The sequence below is a fragment of the Somniosus microcephalus genome, chromosome 6, assembly GCF_052327205.1.
Source record: "Somniosus microcephalus isolate GS21.2 chromosome 6, FLI_Smic_1.0, whole genome shotgun sequence".
Taxonomy (NCBI): domain Eukaryota; kingdom Metazoa; phylum Chordata; class Chondrichthyes; order Squaliformes; family Somniosidae; genus Somniosus; species Somniosus microcephalus.
This window is the reverse complement of record NC_140992.1, coordinates 234179303-234198770: the sequence shown is the minus strand read 5'-3', so window position 1 is coordinate 234198770 and position 19468 is coordinate 234179303. Positions and strand designations below refer to the sequence as shown.

The window sequence follows — 19468 nt, the reverse complement described above, 5'->3', positions numbered from 1 at the left end:
GTAGAGTGGATTGGGAAAATAGATTAAAGGGTAAGACGATACATGATCAGTGGTGTTCATTTAAGGAGTAATTTTACAACTTCCAAAAAATATATATTCCACTGAGAAGAAAAGGGCGTAAAAGAAAAGACAGCCATCCGTGGCTAAGTAAAGAAATTAAGGATAGTGTTCGACTAAAAACAAGGGCATATAAGGTAGCCAAATCTAGTGGGAGGATAGAGGATTGGGAAAACTTTAAAAGACAGCAAAAAATAACAAAAAGATTGATTAAGAAAGGGAAGATAGATTATGAAAGTAAATTAGCAAAAAATATAAAAACAGATAGTAAGAGTTTTTATAGTTATATAAAAAGAAAAAGGGTGGCTAAAGTAAATGTTGGTCCCTTAGAGGATGAGACCAGGAAATTAATGGTGGGAAATATGGAGATGGCAAAAACACTGAATGAATATTTTGTATCAGTCTTTACAGTAGAAGACACTAAGAATATCCCAACACTGGACAAACAGGGGGCTATAGGGGGGGAGGAGCTAAACACGATCAAAATCACTAAGGAAGTGGTACTCGGTAAAATAATGGGACTCAAGGCGGATAAATCACCTGGACCTGATGGCTTACATCCTAGGGTCTTGAGGGAAGTGGCGGTAGGGATTGTGGATGCATTGGTAATAATTTTCCAAAACTCCCTGGACTCGGCAAAGGTCCCGGCAGACTGGAAAACTGCTAATGTAACACCCTTATTTAAAAAGGGCAGTAGACAGAAGGCTGGAAACTATAGACCGGTTAGCCTAACATCTGTGGTAGGTAAAATTTTGGAGTCCATTATTAAGGAGACAGTAACAGGACATTTGGATAATCATCATTTAATAGGACAAAGTCAGCATGGTTTTATGAAGGGGAAGTCATGTTTGACAAATTTGCTGGTGTTCTTTGAGGAAGTAACATATAGGGTGGATAAAGGGGAACCAGTGGACGTAGTGTATTTAGACTTCCAAAAGGCATTTGACAAGGTGCCACACAACAGATTATTGCTTAAGATAAAAAATCACGGGATTGGGGGTAATATTCTGGCATGGAGAGAGGATTGGCTATCTAACAGAAGGCAGAGAGTTGGGATAAATGGTTCATTCTCAGAATGGCAATCAGTAATTAGTGGTGTTCCGCAGGGGTCGGTGCTGGGTCCCCAACTCTTTACAATCTATATTAACGATTTGGAGGAGGGGACCGAGTGTAACATATCAAAATTTGCAGATGATACTAAGATGGGAGGGAAAGTAGTGAGTGAGGAGGACATAAAAAACCTGCAAGGGGACATAGACAGGCTAAGTAAGTGGGCAGAGATTTGGCAGATGGAACACAATACTGGAAAGTGTGAGGTTATGCACTTTGGCAGGAAAAATCATAGAGCAAGCTATTATCTTAATGGCAAGAAACTGGAAAGTACTGAAGTACAAAGGGATCTGGGGGTCCTGGTGCACGAAACTCAAAAGGTTAGTATGCAGGTGCAGCAAGTGATTAAGAAGGCCAATGGAATGTTGGCTTTCATTGCTAGGGGGATAGAATATAAAAATAGGGAGGTATTGCTGCAATTGTACAAGGTATTGGTGAGACCGCACCTGGAATACTGCATACAGTTTTGGTGTCCATACTTTAGAAAAGACATACTTGCTCTCGAGTCAGTACAAAGAAGGTTCATTCGGTTAATCCCGGGGATGAGGGGATGGACATATGATGAGAGGTTGAGTAGATTGGGACTCTACTCATTGGAGTTCAGAAGAATGAGAGGCGATCTTATTGAAACATATAAGATTGTGAAGGGGTTGGATCAGGTGGATGCTGGGAGGATGTTCCCGATGATGGGTGAAACTAGAACTAGGGGGCATAGTCTTAGAATAAGGGGCTGCTCTTTCAAAACTGAGATGAGGAGGAACTACTTCACTCAGAGGGTGGTAGGTCCATGGAATATGCTGCCCCAGAAAGCTGTAGAAGCTACATCATTACATAAATTTATAACAGAAATAGACAGTTTCCTAGAAGTAAAGGGAATTAAGGGTTACGGGGAGCGGGCAGGAATTTGGACATGAGTCTAGGTTCGGATCAGACATGGCCCTGTGGGTAGCGGAGCGGGCCCAGGGGCTGTGTAGCCTGATCCTGCTCCTATTTCGTGTGTCTAATTCTGTTAGATTCAGGAGATGGTTCTGTGATAGTAGATTGACGGTTAGGATCAGATCAGCCATGATCTTATTAAATGGCAGAGCAGGCTCGAGGGGCCGATTGGCCTACTCCTGCTCCTATTTCTTATGTTCTTATGTTCTTATGTTCTTAACTTTGTATGTCCGGCAGTTTTGATAGATCGGCAACAGCTCGGTCCCGTCGGTGCCGGATATCACAAAGTTTCCTGTACTGATGTCAAGCTAACTGGTTTGTAGTTCCCCGTTTTCTCTCCCTCCTTTCTTAAATAGTGGGGTTACATTTGCTACCTTCCAATCTGCGGGAACCATTCTAGAATCTTTGGAATTTTGGAAAATGACAACAAATGCATCTGCTATCTCTATAGCCAACTCTTTCAAAACCCTAGGATGTAGGCCATCAGGTCCAAGGGATTTATCGGCTTTCAGTCCCATTACTTTCTCCTACCAAAGTACTTTTTTTTACTAATACTAATTTGTTTCAGTTCTTCATTCTTGCTAGACCCTTGGTTCTCCACTATTTCCGGGAGGTTTTCTGCCTCTTCCGTGAAGACAGGCACAGGGCTGAATTTTGCCGTCGCTCAGAGTGTGAGTTTAAATGATTGACAGCAGGTTGAGAACCCACTCTGAACCCGCCTCCATGTACGTTTCCAAAGTGTCGGGTCTGCGATTTCAGAACAGACCCGACACAAAGCGGCAGGGGAGGCATTTAAGATAGTTAAATGCTCGTTAAATGCTTGTTAACTACTATTTTGCCAGCCTATTTCTATTTTGCCACTTTTTTTACGAGGTTCCCATCACTCGGAGATCACGTCAGGTAAGTAGGTCGGGTTCTCTATGTCTCCCCATTGATGTGAATAGGTGACAACTGCAAAAGTGGTATGAAAGATACCATTTCACAGCTGGTCACTTTCCAATGTCAGAAGCTTGAGCTTTCAGGACTTGGAAGACACTTTTGAGCTGTATGCAGTTTGGAAGTGTTTAGGGTAAACTCTCTATCCACTGTCACCTCCTTGCAGCAAGCTCTCTCACCACTGACAGATCGCTTCTGTCATCTCAACTTCAGCTGCCATCTATTCCAACAACATCGGTACCCTTGAAAAAATCTCACCCTGGTCCTCGGACTCCCTCCACGATCAGCCCAACACCAACATCACCAACAACAATACCAACCTTCTCTGCAATCACCTGATGCTGCAGAGGACACAGGGCATCAGCACCCAACAACATTGCTGCCCGGGAGGCCAGCGATGGCATCACCATGGCCAGATTTACTTCACTTGACGCTGTACACCCTGGCTGCCACATGATGCGCCAGGTTGGCACCACCCCACACCAACACCATAAAGCATCCCTACAATGTCCAAGCCATTCCTTTCACACTCATCACAATTTGGGCGGGGGGGGCAGCGGGGAGGGGATGGGTGGGTGTTATGTCTCAACATTCACTGGAACTCACTAAGACACTTCTAAAGGTGAGCACAGACCTGTCCAATAAGGTAAAGTGTTGAAAATATAGATTTCAATGTTTGACAACACATTAACAGAAACTTCACATCAACACTGGCTAAACCACTCATGTGCTTACCCTTGTGTGTTGTTAGTTGGTATGCTTGCTGTAGGATGAGGATGAGTGTGAGGGGTGGCTAGTGAGATGAGGAATTGATAATGTAGGTAGAGAGGGATGGGTGGAGGTGCAAGGTAAGTTGGTGTAAGGATGTGCAGGAGTAGGGTAGGGAAGACAGAGTGATGTGGATGTGATGAGTGGCACAGCAGGATGAGGTTGAGTGTGGCTTTGCAGTAACGTTTCGTGATCTACTCAGATCATTGAAAGGCTTGTGCCACTGCAGCCTGGTCCTCTTAATGACATCCCTGCTTGTGTCCTCCTGTGCAATGTGCAACCAGGCTGCGTTAGTGTCCTGGGGAGGTCTCTTCCACCCATGGGATGGGAAGAGAACCTCCCTGCATGCTGTGACTCCCTCCATAAGCATATAGAGGGAGTCATGCGAAAGCCTGGGTGCAGCCGTCCCCCTTTGTGCAGTTATTGTCAGTGTTTGCAACACCTCAGTGCTGCAGAATACTGACAGAATGGGGGTGATTTTCATTCAGAAGTCGGGAAGGAGGCGGGACTACAACTTTCAGGGTTGTAGTCCTGCCTTCATCGAGATCCGGCCAATCCACGCGATTTTAACTTGATTGACCTTGTTGAGCCCGCCCAGCGGGCTCAGCAGGCCAATTAAGGGCCACCCGGCAACAGGTGACGTCACAGACTGAAATTTCATCTGTCAAGACGTTTTCACAGATGAAATATCAGTGTTTCACAGCTGTTTGAAGCTGCCAAACACTGACAGTCTTACTTCTAACCTGAGTCCTTCTACACAGTCTCAGTTAGAAATCTCACCAGCACAGAAAGCTGCAGGCTATCACTTTCGGTTAGATGATGGACTCCCGAAACCTGAGGAAGGAAGGCTGAAAAGTTAAGTACAGGTAATTTAAACTTCTTTACACACTTTAGATACACCAAACACACTTACCTTTGCACTCATGCACCTATCACTCACCTGAATACTGACATCTCGACCCCTCCAAGTCCTTCAACCTGATGGCCTGACTCCTCTAACTTGGCGTGGTTTGGAGCCGTCGGGAATCCCATGCTTCAAGCTTTAAAATAGGGATTAGGCTAAAAACTGCTTGTTAACTACCTGTTAACAGGCAGTTAATTGTCACTAATCCCTTCCCGCCTTGGGTAGGCGGGTCCCAGTGCGGGGCGGGTACCCGCCTCCTTTGAGACTTACATGGAGGCGGGTTGGGGGCGGGATGGTGTCGGGACCCCCAAATTCGGGACTTTAACCCCCCGCATGCCTCCAATCCCAACTCCATGGGTCAATGAAAATCGACCCCAATAACTGTCAAAATGAATGTGGACATGGTCCCTTTAAGGAAACCAGCTAATGACGCGTCATCAAATGACGTCATCAGACCCGCTTCCTTTTAATTGGCCGGGAAACACGCAGGGTGGGCTTAACAAGCCCAATCTACATAAAATCACTTGGAGAAAGTGGGCTAGAGCAGAGAGTGGGACCAGGACCCGCCACCCACCTCTCCCGCCACGATCCCGCCTCCGCTGTCAAAATCACGGCCAAAGTATTTGTTTAATTTCACTGCCATTTCCTTATTCCCCATTATAATTTCTCCTGTTTCAGCCTGTAAGGGACCCACGTTTACTTTCGCTAATCTTTTCCTTTTTACATACCTACAGAAGCTTTTACGGTCTGTTTTTATGTCACTCGCTAGTTTACTCTCATTCTATTTTCCCTTTCTTTATCAATTTCTTGGTCCTCCTTTGCTGAATTCTAAAATCCTCCCAATCCTCAGGCTTACTATTCTTTTTGGCAACATTATAAGCCTCTTCCTTTAATCTAATACTATCTTTAATTTCTCTTGTTAGCCATGGTTGGACCATTTTTCCTGTGGGGTTTTTATTCCTTAAGGGAATGTATATTCGTTGCAAATTACAAATTATTTCTTTAAATGTTTGCCATTGCTTTTCTACTGTTATATCTTTTAATATAGTTTACCAATCTACCTTAGCCATCTTGCCTCTCATGCCTACGTAGTTTGCTTTGTTCTGGTTTCGGACCCTAGTTTCAGACTTAACTAAATCACCCTCAAACTCAACATAAAATTCTATCATATTATGATCACTGCTCCCCAGAGGCTCCTTTACTACAAGGTTATTAATTAACCCTGTCTCATTGCACAATCCTAGATCTAAAATAGCCAATTCCCTCATAGGTTCCTTGACATACTGGTCTAAAAAACTACCTTGAAGGAGGCCAATCATTCATAATGTATATAAAATAGACATTATTCATAAATTAATTGGTGACTCTATAGTGATAGTTTGCTATTGAAATAAATTGTCACAGTTGTAACTGTGATAACAGTCTGTCTTTTGGCTAATACTTTTCATATGGATATTATAGGATGATTTTCTAATGAATGATTTTGCAATACAGTACATTCAGATAAGCAGGGTCATACAGTACCATCAGAGTTTGGAATGTTTATATGGGTCCGGATTTTGCGGTGGTAATGACGGCGAGACTGTCAGCATTCAGCGTCATTACCACTCTGAAACTGACCATAACTTCAGGATATAACGCATGCATAGATAAACGCAGAAATCCTGAAGTTGTCGTCAGTCATTTCTTGCTCCGGCAGCACTCTCGCCTCTGAGTCAGATATTTGTAGGTTCAAGTCCCACTCCAGAGACTTGAGCACAAATATCTAGGCCGACACTCCAATGCAGTACTGAAGGAGTGCTGCACTGTCGGAAGTGCCGTCTTTCAGATGAGACGTTAAACCAAGTCCCCGTCTGCTTTCTCAAGTGGACGTAAAAGATCCCATGGCACTATTTCAAAGAAGAGCAGGGGAGTTATCCCCGGTGCCCTGGCCAATATTTATCTCCCTGCGCTGTGGAACTCCTCAGAGCCAGCAATCAGTAAAATCACATATAAGGATGAAAACTTCCCCTATTACATCGGAATATCCCTGTTAAACACCCCCCAAAAAGTTAAGCCATGTTGAAAGAGGTATTACTGGGTTTTTAATGGCGTATTGATTGCTGAACAACCGTTCTGGCCCTGAAAAACTAATTTTGATAGAGTAGATAGAGAAAAGCTGTCCCCTCTAGCAAGTAGGACAATAACCTGAGGTCATAGATTTAAAATCATTGGCAAAAGAGGCGAATTTTTTCACTCAGAGAGTTGTCGCGATCTGGAACACTCTACCTGAAAAGGTGGTGGAAGCTGATTCTATTAATAATTTTGAAAGAAGACTTGTATTTATATAGCACCTTTCAGGACCACCGGACGTCTCAAAGCACTTTACAGCCAATGAAGTAGAGTCATAATACAGGAAACACAGCAGCCAATTTGTGCATAGCAAGCTCCCACAAACCACAAAGTGATAATGACCAGATAGATAATCTGTTTTTTTATTATGTTGATTGAGGGATAAATGTTGGCCAGGACACCAGTGATAACACCCCTCAGTCCTGCACTGGAGTGCCAACCTAGATATTTGTGCTCAAGTCTCTGGAGTAAGACTTGAACCCACAACCTTCTGATTCAGAGGCAACTGTGCTACCAACTGAGCCACAGCTGACACTCTGACAAAAGGGAGTTGGACAGGTGCTGGAGGATGAGGAACTTACAGGGTTACGGACAAAAAGCGGGGACATGGGACTAAGTACGACTGCTCTTTCAAAGAGCCACCGCAGGCACGACGGGCCAAATGGTCTCCTTCTGTGCTGTATGTTTCTATGATTCTATGTTGCAAACCATAATTTTGTTATTTTGCATTTTGCATTATTCTTGTAATTTTCTATTTTGTTTTCTCACAGACAATTTCAACAGTGATATTCCTGATCTAATCTCTTTTGGATCTCTATTTTGCATTCTTGCTAGAAAATAAGTAATTACTGTTTGTCTTACCCACTGTAGCTAGGTAAATAAATAGATACCACTGCTATATAAACAAATCTGTTCTGCGAACAATGGTTATTCTTGAATTCTCAGTATGAATTTTTAAAAGTTGTGTAATCATCCCCCTCTATCTTTACCTGTCTGTCTATTGCTCCCAGCCAGCTTCTGTTTCTGAAGTAAAAAGGAAGCACTTCAAAATGCTTTTTCTGTCAAATCTTGTGCTATACCGACACAGGCATGATGGGCCCACTGGCCTCCTTCTGTGCTGTATGATTTGTATGATACTATGATATAAGGTTCTAAAGCTCATGCTTCAGCTTGTTTTGAAATCACTTGGTAAAACAAACATAATTATTCTTATAGCCTTAGGAAAGACATACTTTGTGGTTGTTCCACTGAAAGAATCATGCTGATGTATGCTGGGACTTTCCAGGGACACATATCTATTTATCATATATTAAGGGCTGGATTATATATTTTAACAGCTAAGAATCACAACCACACCTGTTTCCTGTTACACTTTTCCATCACACTACTTGCGTCACACCTGCATGTCATACATAAATTCCCTATGCATGATACTTACTTTCCAATGGTTCCTCCCAGCTCCAACTCCAAGGCAGACAGCGCCACCCACCACAGTAATATTAAGCTTGAGCTTGCTGCCCAACTGTGCTCGCCCACCTCTAATTTTCACTCCCACTGCCCTAAGCTGCCCTTCCCTCCTTTCCACTCCCTGAGGTGTCCTTCCTCTTTTCCCTGCGCTGTGCTGCTACCCAAAACTAACCCTTTCCCTCTCTTCCTGCAGTACATGACTGAGAATGAGATTTAACTTCATTAAAGCTTGCTGCACCTTTAGTTAAAGAATACCCGGCGCTTAAACAACCTGAAGTCTTGTCACAGCCAGGACTGAAGATTTGTAATTGCGAGAGTGGAATTCCAGTGGAATGAGCTGGAGAAGCCTCTGTTATTTAAAATGCAAAGTGTGCTTATAATGCAAGTTGGCAATTACAATATAGGGGTAATGCTGTAGTCTCCTGTGGAGAAGCTGCACTCACAGGGAGTGCACTCTGGAGACAGGAATACAACATTGTAGCCCAGATACTCCAGCCCCTTATATGCAGTGTCAGAAGCTGGCACTAGCTCTGTGATTGGGAAATCCTTTTTCTGAAACTTCTGGGGAGGGAGGGGAATTAATTAACTTTTACAACCTTCAGTCTCCTTCATCTCCATCTATCTGCTCTCATCTACTCCCACCCCCAGCCTTTCTCCCATTCACGCTTGCTGCTCCTTCCTAATGCTTCTCGTCACTAAGGTTCCGTACCTCCTCTGACCCTTTCCCCATACCAGCTCAGTCCTGCCACCACTGCCTGGAGCTCCAATGCATTTCTCCCCACTTCCCACTGCCAGCCTTCCCCTGACAAAAACCCTTGCTCCTGACCATGATCCAGGAATGGGCTTTAAGTTGTGTTTGGCTCGGTTCAGTGGTAGCACTCTCACCTGAGTCAGAAGGTCATGGATTCAAGCCCCACTCCAGAGACTTGAGCACATAATCTAGGCTGACACTGCAGTGCAGTACTGGTGGATAAGGTGTTAAACTGAGGCTCTGACTGACTGTTCAGGTAGATGCAAAAGATCCCATGGCACTATTTGAAGAAGAGGGCGGCTTTCCCTTATACTTGCCAACATTTATCCCTCAACCAACACCACCAACAACAGATTATTTGATTATTTATCACACTGCTGTTTGTGGGACCTTTGCTATGTAGAAATTGGCTGCTATAGTTGCAAGCATTACAACAGTGACTACAGTGTAAAAGTACTTCATTAGCTTCATTAAAGCACTACTGTGCTTTTACTAAGATAGCAAAGCTGCAGTATCATTCGAAAGAGCTTATAGTCATGCTGTACTTCATTTTTCAGCAACACCCCACAACACCCCTCCCACTGTTCCCCTTCCCCAGGACCCCCTGCTTATAGTCCCACAACCAGCAAACCACCTCTATAATGTTCCCACACTCCACCACCATCCCAGTATCCCACATTCCAAGACCACCCTCCCAACACTTCTACATTCCCAACACACCACTTCCGGATCTTTTAACCCCATTCTCACTATTCCTACACCCAAGGGCCCTCTTCACAATTGCCCCGTACCCAACCACCTCTATAAGACAGCTACCACACCTATAGACCACCCTCCAAACACTACTAAAACCCCATAATTTCTCTTTCTCAGTACTAACTGCTTCCTACTTACTTGCAACCTGGAGTATCTCCCCTACTGTCTTCCTCTGAATCCTGGAGTTAAGGTAAGACATCAGTGACCTATTCCTATTCGGCCCAAGGGAAGAAGGCAGGTCGAATTTGGAGGTGGGGAAAAAGGGAATATGGTTTAGCCAGGATTATGTCCCATTTTTTAACTCCAACCATTTTCAAGTGGGAAGGTGTGGGTGCTTCTGCCCCCCTGACATAAAGGGAGTATATCTGGAGAAGCACTATCCTGAGATCCCCGATCAGTACACACTTATAAGTTGCCAGTGGAACTCTTGCCATCAGATCGCTGGTGTGAGTCCTATTGAGGCCTTATGAAGCAAAAGTGATTGATCCCAGAGAGGATCGATTACCTTAAACCCCCCCGGCTTGAATGAGAGCCAAAGAAAAAAAACTTTCTGGGCCTATCTCCTGGCTTCCTTGAAACATGGAAATGTGATGAATTCTCAGACTTCTGTTGTGGAAGACGCCAATGAGGTGGCCTTACAGCACTGGTAGCCAGCCCCAACTGGGCAGATGACTGAGGGGATGATTTTGCCAATGGGGAGCTTTTGGAGGCGGGACTCCCACTTGTCGGGTTTCAGTCCCGCCTCCATCAACTTGTGGCCAACCCACGCTATTTTCCCTTGACTGACCTTGTTAAGCCCACCCAGCGGGCTTAGCAGGCCAATTAAGGGAAAGCCGGTTGCAGAGAACGTCAACGTATGACGTTTCATCTGTCAAAATCGTTTGACAGCTCTGTGAAACTGTCAAACACTGAGGCCTAGAAATTCGGTAGGCTTAGCGCTGCTTTTGAGGCGCTAGAGGGCCTAGCGCCGGAGTTATGGCCAGTTTGGAAATTGAGTGGGTCCCTAAATCGGCGTTAGGCCGTTAGCGCTGCGCCGGCACCGATGACGTCATCGGTGTGCGCAGCGTCCCGGTTGCCATGGTAACCCGCCCGAACTCCGAAATTGACTTGTGGCCGCCTCGCCCGTGGCAGCCGCAAGCAACGTTCTGGCAGAGGTGCCTTACTGGACTTTGCGCCGGCGCATTAAAGGCCCCGCGGCGGCCGGCCACTTTCCCGCCGGCCGCCTGGCCGCAGCTCCCTCCCCGGACTTCTCCCCCCCCCCCGCCCCCGGGACAGATGCAAGCCCGGCACTTGTCCGAGGTGCCGGGCTCATTTTTACAATGATTTTCGCGGGCCGCAGCCGGGTGCAGGCAGCTCCTCCTTAAGGGAAGGAGGAGGCCTGCACTTCCCGAACCTGCCACACCACAGCGGGCGCCGCAGCGCCGGAATAGCGCCGCAATTCAGCGCGTAGCGCCAGTTTTCAGGCGCAAACAGCTTTCAGCAGCGCCGGCAGCCGTTTGGGCGCAGAACTAGTGAATTTTTGGCCCGCCCAGTGCGACTTAGCTCCGGCACTAACTTCCGGCGCTAAAGCCGTCGCTGCGCCAAAACCCAATTTCTAGGCCTGACATTCTCTGTAGTTTGATGAGGTCTTCAAGACCTCATCAAACCTCTTTCTTTTGCAGAAATTAGATGGTTGTTGCATTGGAGAATGCAACAGCCATCTGTCATCTCTACCGCGGAGGTGCGAGACTCTCCGCATACACACCGACTGAAGCCTGCAGGAAGAAACAAAGGTAAGTACACTTTTTCTAACACTTTGCACTTGCCTCAGATACTCACTACTCCACACTTGCACCCATCACTCTCCTCCAAAGCATACTTTTGGATCCCTCCGACCCCCGCAGGCCCATTAGTCACCTCGCTGACCTGGCGGGTTTCGGAGCCTTCGGGAAGCCCGCACTTGTGAGGGCAAAAAGGGGATAATCCTATTTTCTGCCTGTTAACTACCTGTTAACAGGCGGTTAATTGGCTTTAATCCCTTCCCACCTCCAAGGAGACGGGACCCGGCGCAGGACGGCTACCCACCTCCTGCAAGATGGCATGGAGGCGGGTTGGGGGCGGGTTGGGCTGCGGCCCCCCAAATTCTGCTATTTTCCCGGCAGTCCCGCTTCCATACCCGCCTCCCCAGGGCTGGTAAAATCGCCCCCTCAGTCTCCAGGATTTGGATGGGGTCTGCGTTGTTACATTAGGATGGTTGGGAATTCTGCTCCAAAGAACTTCTGCCAGCACAATGGGACTACCAGAACTTTGGCCCAAAGTTTAATTGCATAATGAAATAGAATAGGAGAATAATCAAGGCCACTGATTCACAACTTACATAAAAATGTGAACAATTTGCACCCAAAATGACCACTAACGTTCCCTGCATGGAGGTGAGAACAACCAGTGGAGTGTTTGCACATCTAGAAAGTTTTACTTAACCAGTTTGACTGAAGAAAGCGGTCGCCACACTGTCACTTAGCTAAAGGTAGAGTAGTAGGCATAGATGGTACTCATCCAGATTCCTTAAAGCTGCTCTCTACGTGAGGGGATAAGAATTTTACAACACCTACCACCATATCCAACAGATTAGATCATTAATCAATATAGCAGGGAGAGCTCAGTGGATCCCCAGGTGAGTTGCCAACAAAAAAAAATCATCTGAGTGTAGGAGTGCCACATTGTTTCAGAGATGCCTGGAGCAGACATTTGAAGTTCATCCCTTACAATGATTTTCAACACATCATTGAACACATTCAATAATGTGCCTCATTCCTCTTTTAGAAGAGATACCCTTACATTGATCTTAAAGCTGGAGTACTCATCTTGGATAAAATCCAAGATTAGGTCTTATATCCCCATATGTACCAGTTACTTCATGAGGGCTGCACAAAGCACGAGGTCAAAAGCCTTTCAGCAATTGATGAAACCAATGAGTGAGTGCCTCATGCCATATGATGCTCTACAATCTCAAAAAAGCTGCAATCTGTTGTACAAATTCCTCACAAGACCAAAATCCAGCCTGTTCCTTTCTAATTAGCCCATGGCCTCCAGGATATATGGTATATGTACCATGATGACAACCTTTAAGAGCCACTAATATCAGTAACAATCTTTGATCATTTTCAGACCATTAGAAATCTCCTGCTTGTGGATAGAAAGCTCCGCCATGCACTGGTATACTGAGGGTATATCTGCAAGACTCCTATTCACCAGTCGCAGAAGGGCAGCGCTGAGGAGAGTTATTGGTTTACTCACCAAGACCATTGTTGTTCTCTCCCTGTCATAGAGTCACAGAGTCATAGAGTCATAGAGTTTTACAGCACAGAAAGAGGCCCTTCGGCCCATCGTGTCTGCGCCGCCCATCCATCCCTGTCCAGTCTAATCCCATTTTCCAGCATTTGGTCCATAGCCTTGTATGCAATGGCATTTCAAGTGCTCATCCAAATGCTTCTTGAATGTTGTGAGGGTTCCTGCCTCCACCACCCTTTCAGGCATTGAGTTCCACATTCCAACCACCCTCTGGGTGAAAAAGTTCCTCCTCAAATCCCCTCTAAATCTCCTGCCCCTTACCCTGAATCTATGCCCCCTTGTTATTGACCCCCCTACTAAGGGGAAAAGTTCCTCTTTATCTACCCTATCTATGCCCCTCATTATTTTGTACACCTCAATCAGGTCCCCCCTCAGCCTTCTCTGCTCCAAGGAAAACAACTCCAGCCTGTCCAGCCTCTCTTCATAGCTGAGGCGCTCCATCCCAGGTAACATCCTGGTGAATCTTCTCTGCACCCTCTCCAAAGCAATCACATCCTTCCTATAGTGAGGCGACCAGAACTGCACACAGTACTCCAGCTGTGGCCTCACCAGCGTTTTGTACAGCTCCATCATAACCTCCCTGCTCTTATATTCTATGCCTCGGCTAATGAAGGCAAGTATCCCATATGCCTTTTTAACCACCTTATCTACCTGCTCCGCTGCCTTCAGGGATCTATGTACATGTACACCAAGGTCCCTCTGACCCTCTGTACTTCCTAGGGTCCTACCACTCATTGTGTATTCCCTTGCCTTATTTGTCCGTCCAAAATGCATCACCTCGCACTTTTCAGGGTTAAATTCCATTTGCCACTTTTCCGCCCATCTGACCAACCCGTTTATATCGTCCTGTAGCCGGAGGCTTTCCTCCTCGCAATTTACCACCCCACCAATTTTCGTGTCATCTGCGAACTTACTGATCATACATAGATACATAGATACATAGAAGATAGGAGCAGGAGTAGGCCATTCGGCCCTTCGTGCCTGCTCCGCCATTCGATGAGATCATGGCTGATCCTTTAATTCAGTATCCCGTCCCCGCCTTCTCTCCGTAACCCTTAACCCCTTTTGCCCGTAGAAATATATCTAATTCCCTCTTAAATATATTTAATGAGCTGGCGTACACTGCCCTCTGTGGCAATGAGTTCCACAGGTTCACCACTCTCTGAGTGAAGAAATTCCCCCTCATCTCTGTCCTAAATGGTTTAGCCCTTATCCTTAAATTATGTCCTCTAGTTCTGTTCTCACCCGCCAAGGGAAACATTCCTTCTGCATCCAGTCTGTCTAGACCTGTCAGAATTTTATACACTTCTATGAGGTCCCCTCTCAATCTTCTAAACTCCAGTGTGTACATCCCTAAACTACATAGTCTCTCCTCATAGGTCATTCCCGCCATTCCTGGTATCAGCCTGGTGAATCGCCGCTGCACCCCCTCCATGGCAAGAACATCCTTCCTCAGATGAGGCGACCAAAACTGTACACAGTACTCGAGGTGTGGTCTCACCAGTGCCCTGTACAGCTGCAGCAAGGTATCCCTGTTCCTGTATTCTAACCCTTTTGCTATGAAGGCCAGCATACCGTTTGCCTTCTTGACCGCCTGTTGCACCTGCATGCTCGCCTTCAGTGACTGGTGTACAAGAACACCCAGGTCTCTCTGTACTTCCCCCTCTCCCAATCTATTGCCATTTAAATAATAATTTGCCCTCCCGTTCCTGCACCCAAGGTGGATAACTTCGCACTTGTCCACATTATAGTGCATCTGCCATTTATCCGCCCAATCGCCCAGTCTGTCCAAATCGCTCTGGAGCTTCCTGGTCTCTTCCTCTGAGCCCACCCCCCCTCCTAGTTTAGTGTCGTCTGCAAATTTGGAAATGCTGCATCCGACTCCCTGATCCAGGTCATTAATGTAAATTGTGAACAGCTGGGGGCCCAGGACAGATCCCTGTGGTACCCCACTTGTTACTGCCTGCCATTCAGAAAATGAGCCGTTTATTCCAACTCTCTGTTTTCTATCTGACAGCCAGTTCCCTATCCACGCCAAAACTTTCCCCTTTATCCCATGAGCCTCAATTTTCCATGCTAATCTTTTATGTGGGACCTTATCGAAGGCCTTTTGGAAGTCCAGGTACACCACATCTACTGGCTCTCCCCCATCTATTCTACCAGTTACTCCCTCAAAAAATTCCAATAGATTAGTCAAGCACGATTTACCCTTTGTAAATCCATGTTGACTCTGTCCTATCCTGTCCCCATTTGCTAAGTGCTCCGCTATTTCATCCTTAATGATGGACTCCAGCATTTTGCCCACAACTGATGTAAGGCTTACAGGTCTGTAATTACCTGCTTTTTCCCTACCCCCCTTTTTGAATAGTGGGGTAACGTTAGCTACCCTCCAATCCATCGGTACTGTTCCCGAGTCTAATGAATTCTGAAAAATCATCCTTAGTGCATCCGCTATCTCTAGGGCCACCTCCTTCAGTACCCTAGGATGCATGTTATCAGGCCCTGGGGATTTGTCCACCTTCAATCCCTTTAGCTTCCTTAACACCATATCCTTAGAGATATTGATTTGCGTCAGTTCCTCCTTTGCCAATGTCCCTATTTTTCCCGATATCCCAGGGAGGTTTTTTGTGTCTTCCTTCGTAAAGACTGACCCAAAGTATGCATTTAGTTGATCTGCCATTTCCTTATTTCCCATTATATATTCCCCCGTATCTGACTGCAATGGACCAACTTTGGTTTTCACCAGTCTTTTCCTTTTGATATATTTATAAAAGCTTTTGGAGTTAGTTTTTATATTTTCCGCCAGCTTGTTTTCGTAAGCTATTTTGCCCCTCTTGATCATGCCCTTTGCCCTCCTTTGCTCTATCTTAAACTGTTCCCAATCTTCCGCTCTGGCGCTTTTTTTGGCTATTTTATACGCCCTATCTTTGGATTTTATGCTGTCTCTAATTTCCCCTGTTATCCACGGTTGAGTCACCTTTTTAGATTTCCTTTTATGCCAGATTGGTATAAACAATTTTTGCAATTTTGTCATTCTATCTTTAAATGTTTGCCATTGTTTATCTACCTCCAGTCCTCCCAGGAACGTTGTCCAATCAGACCTACTCAGTTCCCGTCTCATGGCATCATAATTCCCCTTGTTTAAATTCAGGACCTTAGTCTCTGAGTCAATTTCTTCGCTCTCCATTTCGAGTGAGAAATCGATCATGTTATGATCGCTCTGACCCAAGGGTCCCCGTACAACAAGATTACTGATTAGTCCCTTCTCATTGCACAGTACCCAGTCCAATATAGCCTGTTCCCGAGTTGGTTCCTCGACATATTGATCCAGATAACCATCCCTTAAACACTCAAGGAATTCCTCCTCCTCATTATTTTTACTGATTAGGCTAGTCCAATCTATATGTAAGTTAAAGTCACCTATGATGACAGCTGTGCTCTTATTGCACGCTTCTCTAATTTCCCTCGTGATGCCCTCCCTAACCTCTATTTTACTATTTGGAGGCCTATATACCACTCCTATTAATGTTTTTCGCCCCTCGCTATTTCTTAGCTCCACCCATATAGATTCTGTATTAACTGAGTTAATATCCTTCTTTTCAATTGCATTTATCCCCTCTTTTACTAGCAATGCTACCCCTCCTCCCTTTCTTTTTTGTCGATCCTTCCTAAATACTGAATACCCCTGTATGTTAAGCTCCCAGCCCTGCTCATCCTGCAACCATGTTTCCGTAATCCCAATTAGATCATAATTATTAACCTCTATTTCCACAGCTAATTCATCTACCTTGTTCCTGATGCTTCTCGCATTAAGGTATAAAACCCTCAGGCTTTTTTTATGCTCACATTTTTTATGAATTAGTTTGGCCCTTTGTTTTTTGTTCCTCACCCTTTTACCATTTATTTCTGTCTGCCTTTCACTTTCCTCTATTTCACTACATAGGTTTCTAGCCCCCTGCCATACTAGTTTAAATGCTCCCGAACTGCTTTATCAAAAATTACCCCGAGAACATCAGTTCCATCTCTGCACAGGTGTAGACCGTCCCTTTTGTATAGGTCACACCTACCACAAAACTGGTTCCAATGCCTCAAAAATTTAAAACCCTCCCTCTTACACCACTGCTCAAGCCACGTATTTAGCCTAACTATCCTGTTCTCTGTACTCTTACTAGCACGTGGCACTGGTAGTAATCCAGAGATTACTACCTTCGAGGTCCTACTTTTTAGCTTGGCTCCTAACTCCCTAAATTCTACTTGTAGGACCTCTTCCCTTTTTTTAGCTACGTCGTTGGTACCAACATGTATCACGACAACTGGCTGTTCCCCCTCCCCCTCCAGAATGTTCTGCACCCGCGCCGAGACATCCTTGACCCTTGCACCAGGGAGGCAACATACCATCCTGGAGTCTCGGTCGCGACCACAGAAACCCCTATCTATTCCCCTTACAATCGAATCCCCTATTACTATAGCCCTGCCACTCTTTTTCCCTCCCTTCTTTGCAACAGAGCCAGTCATGGTGCCATGAGCCTGGCTGCTGGTGCCTTCCCCCGATGCGTCACCCCCCCCGACAACAGTACCTAAGACGGTGAACCTGTTGCTAAGGGAGACAACCCCAGGGGATTTCTGCACTACCTTCCTGCCCTTGCTCTGCCTTTTGGTCACCCATGTACTGTCTACGCTGGCCTTAACCTGCGGTGTGACCAACTCACTAAATGTGCTATCCACACCCCTCTCAGAATCGTGGATGCTCCAAAGTGAGTCCATTTACATTCTCATCCAAATCATGTAAAGCAGCTTTAAGGAATTCAGTATGAACACCATTCATGCCTACTGCCCCACCATTAGCTAGGTGACGCAGTGTGAAGTTCACTTACTCCCATTAAACTGCCTCATTAAACATTTTTACCTGCACAGCACACTCCACTGGATTTTCTAACCTACATGCAAATGGGGACTTTTGACTCAGATAGCAATTTGCTGGGTCAAACATAGTGCACTTTCCAGATCTCAAAAGATATTTCTGTCATTGGCAGCAGCCCTGAAAAACCGATCTGATCATAACTTTCAACCTATTTCAGCCAACATAAAATTAATTTGGGGTTATTTTTGTGGAACAGGGTGACTGTGGATAAACACAATGAATTGATCCCGCATCATCTCCTTAATGCTCCTCCTTACTTCATAGTGCGCTGCATCATCATCCCTCTGTGCAGCAGCTTGTGATCACTCTGGAATGGCTTCAAGTGCCACTGTAAAGGCCCTTCACTTTCAACTTACAGCCTTCTTTCCCCGTTGCAGTTACTTTAATTTTAACAGTGTTGCATTGTGAATGAGCTGCTAGCAAGCTCTAGTTTCAATTTATTTCTGATTTCAGGCTTTGTTGTTGGCAGTGTCTTTCTTGTAGCTGAGCACTTTGGCCAGATCACTTGCAACACATGACATTAACCACTGCAAATTTGGCAGTCACCCTTTGTTGTGAGTCACCCCTCTTGTCCAAGACAGCTAAGGGCCGCCCTCATAATGAAGAACTCTGAAGTTTCCCGACAATGTTGGACATTGCAATTGAAAAGCAAAGGACCTGCCAAGCTAGTCACAACTATTTGACCAAACATATAAAAGTTGGATGGGTAAATGTAATAAGTTTCTTGCAAATTTTGTAATTTTATGGGTCCCGAATTCCTTGGAACACAATGCCTGTGGTTATGCGGCAATCACACCTGTTGGTGTCTTCCAACGCTGACCCCATAGGATTCTTAATATCTTATAAATACAGCATGACATTTTCTGAAACACCACACGATCGGCAAGGCCTCACATGCAAAGCCCCAACTGTGGCACAGGGATTTAGAAAATTTCGCCTTTATTGCCAACAACATTAAACATCACCCTGGCCACTTTGTACAAACCAGTCTGACGGAACTAGAGCTCAGCTGAGGATTGGGAGCAGTTTTGGATTCAACAAAGGAGGACAAAGGGATTAATTAAGAAGGGGAAAATAGAATATGAGAGTAAGCTTGCAGGGAACATAAAAACTGACTGTAAAAGCTTTTATAGATATGTGAAGAGAAAAAGATTGGTGAAGTCAAGCGTAGGTCCCTTGCAGTCAGAATCAGGGGAATTTATAATGGGGAACAAAGAAATGGCAGACCAATTAAATACATATTTTGGTTCTGTCTTCACAAAGGAGGACACAAATAACCTCCCAGAGATGTCGGGGAACATAGGGTCTGATGAAAGGGAGGAACTGTAAGAAATCAGTATTTGTAGGGAAATGGTGTTAGGGAAATTGACGGGATTGAAGGCCGATAAATCGCCAGGGCCTGATAATCTACATCATAGGG

At 45.4% G+C, this 19468-nt stretch overlaps 1 protein-coding gene and 1 long non-coding RNA gene across 3 annotated transcripts in view; both read right to left on the bottom strand.

Moving 5' to 3' along the window:
* Window positions 1-19468, bottom strand: part of LOC147116529 (uncharacterized) — a 172047-nt gene that overhangs the window by 65957 nt on the left and 86622 nt on the right. The gene's annotated exons all lie outside the window — the stretch shown is intronic.
* Window positions 1-19468, bottom strand: part of LOC147116530 (uncharacterized) — a 79631-nt gene that overhangs the window by 10721 nt on the left and 49442 nt on the right. The window lies entirely within an intron of this gene.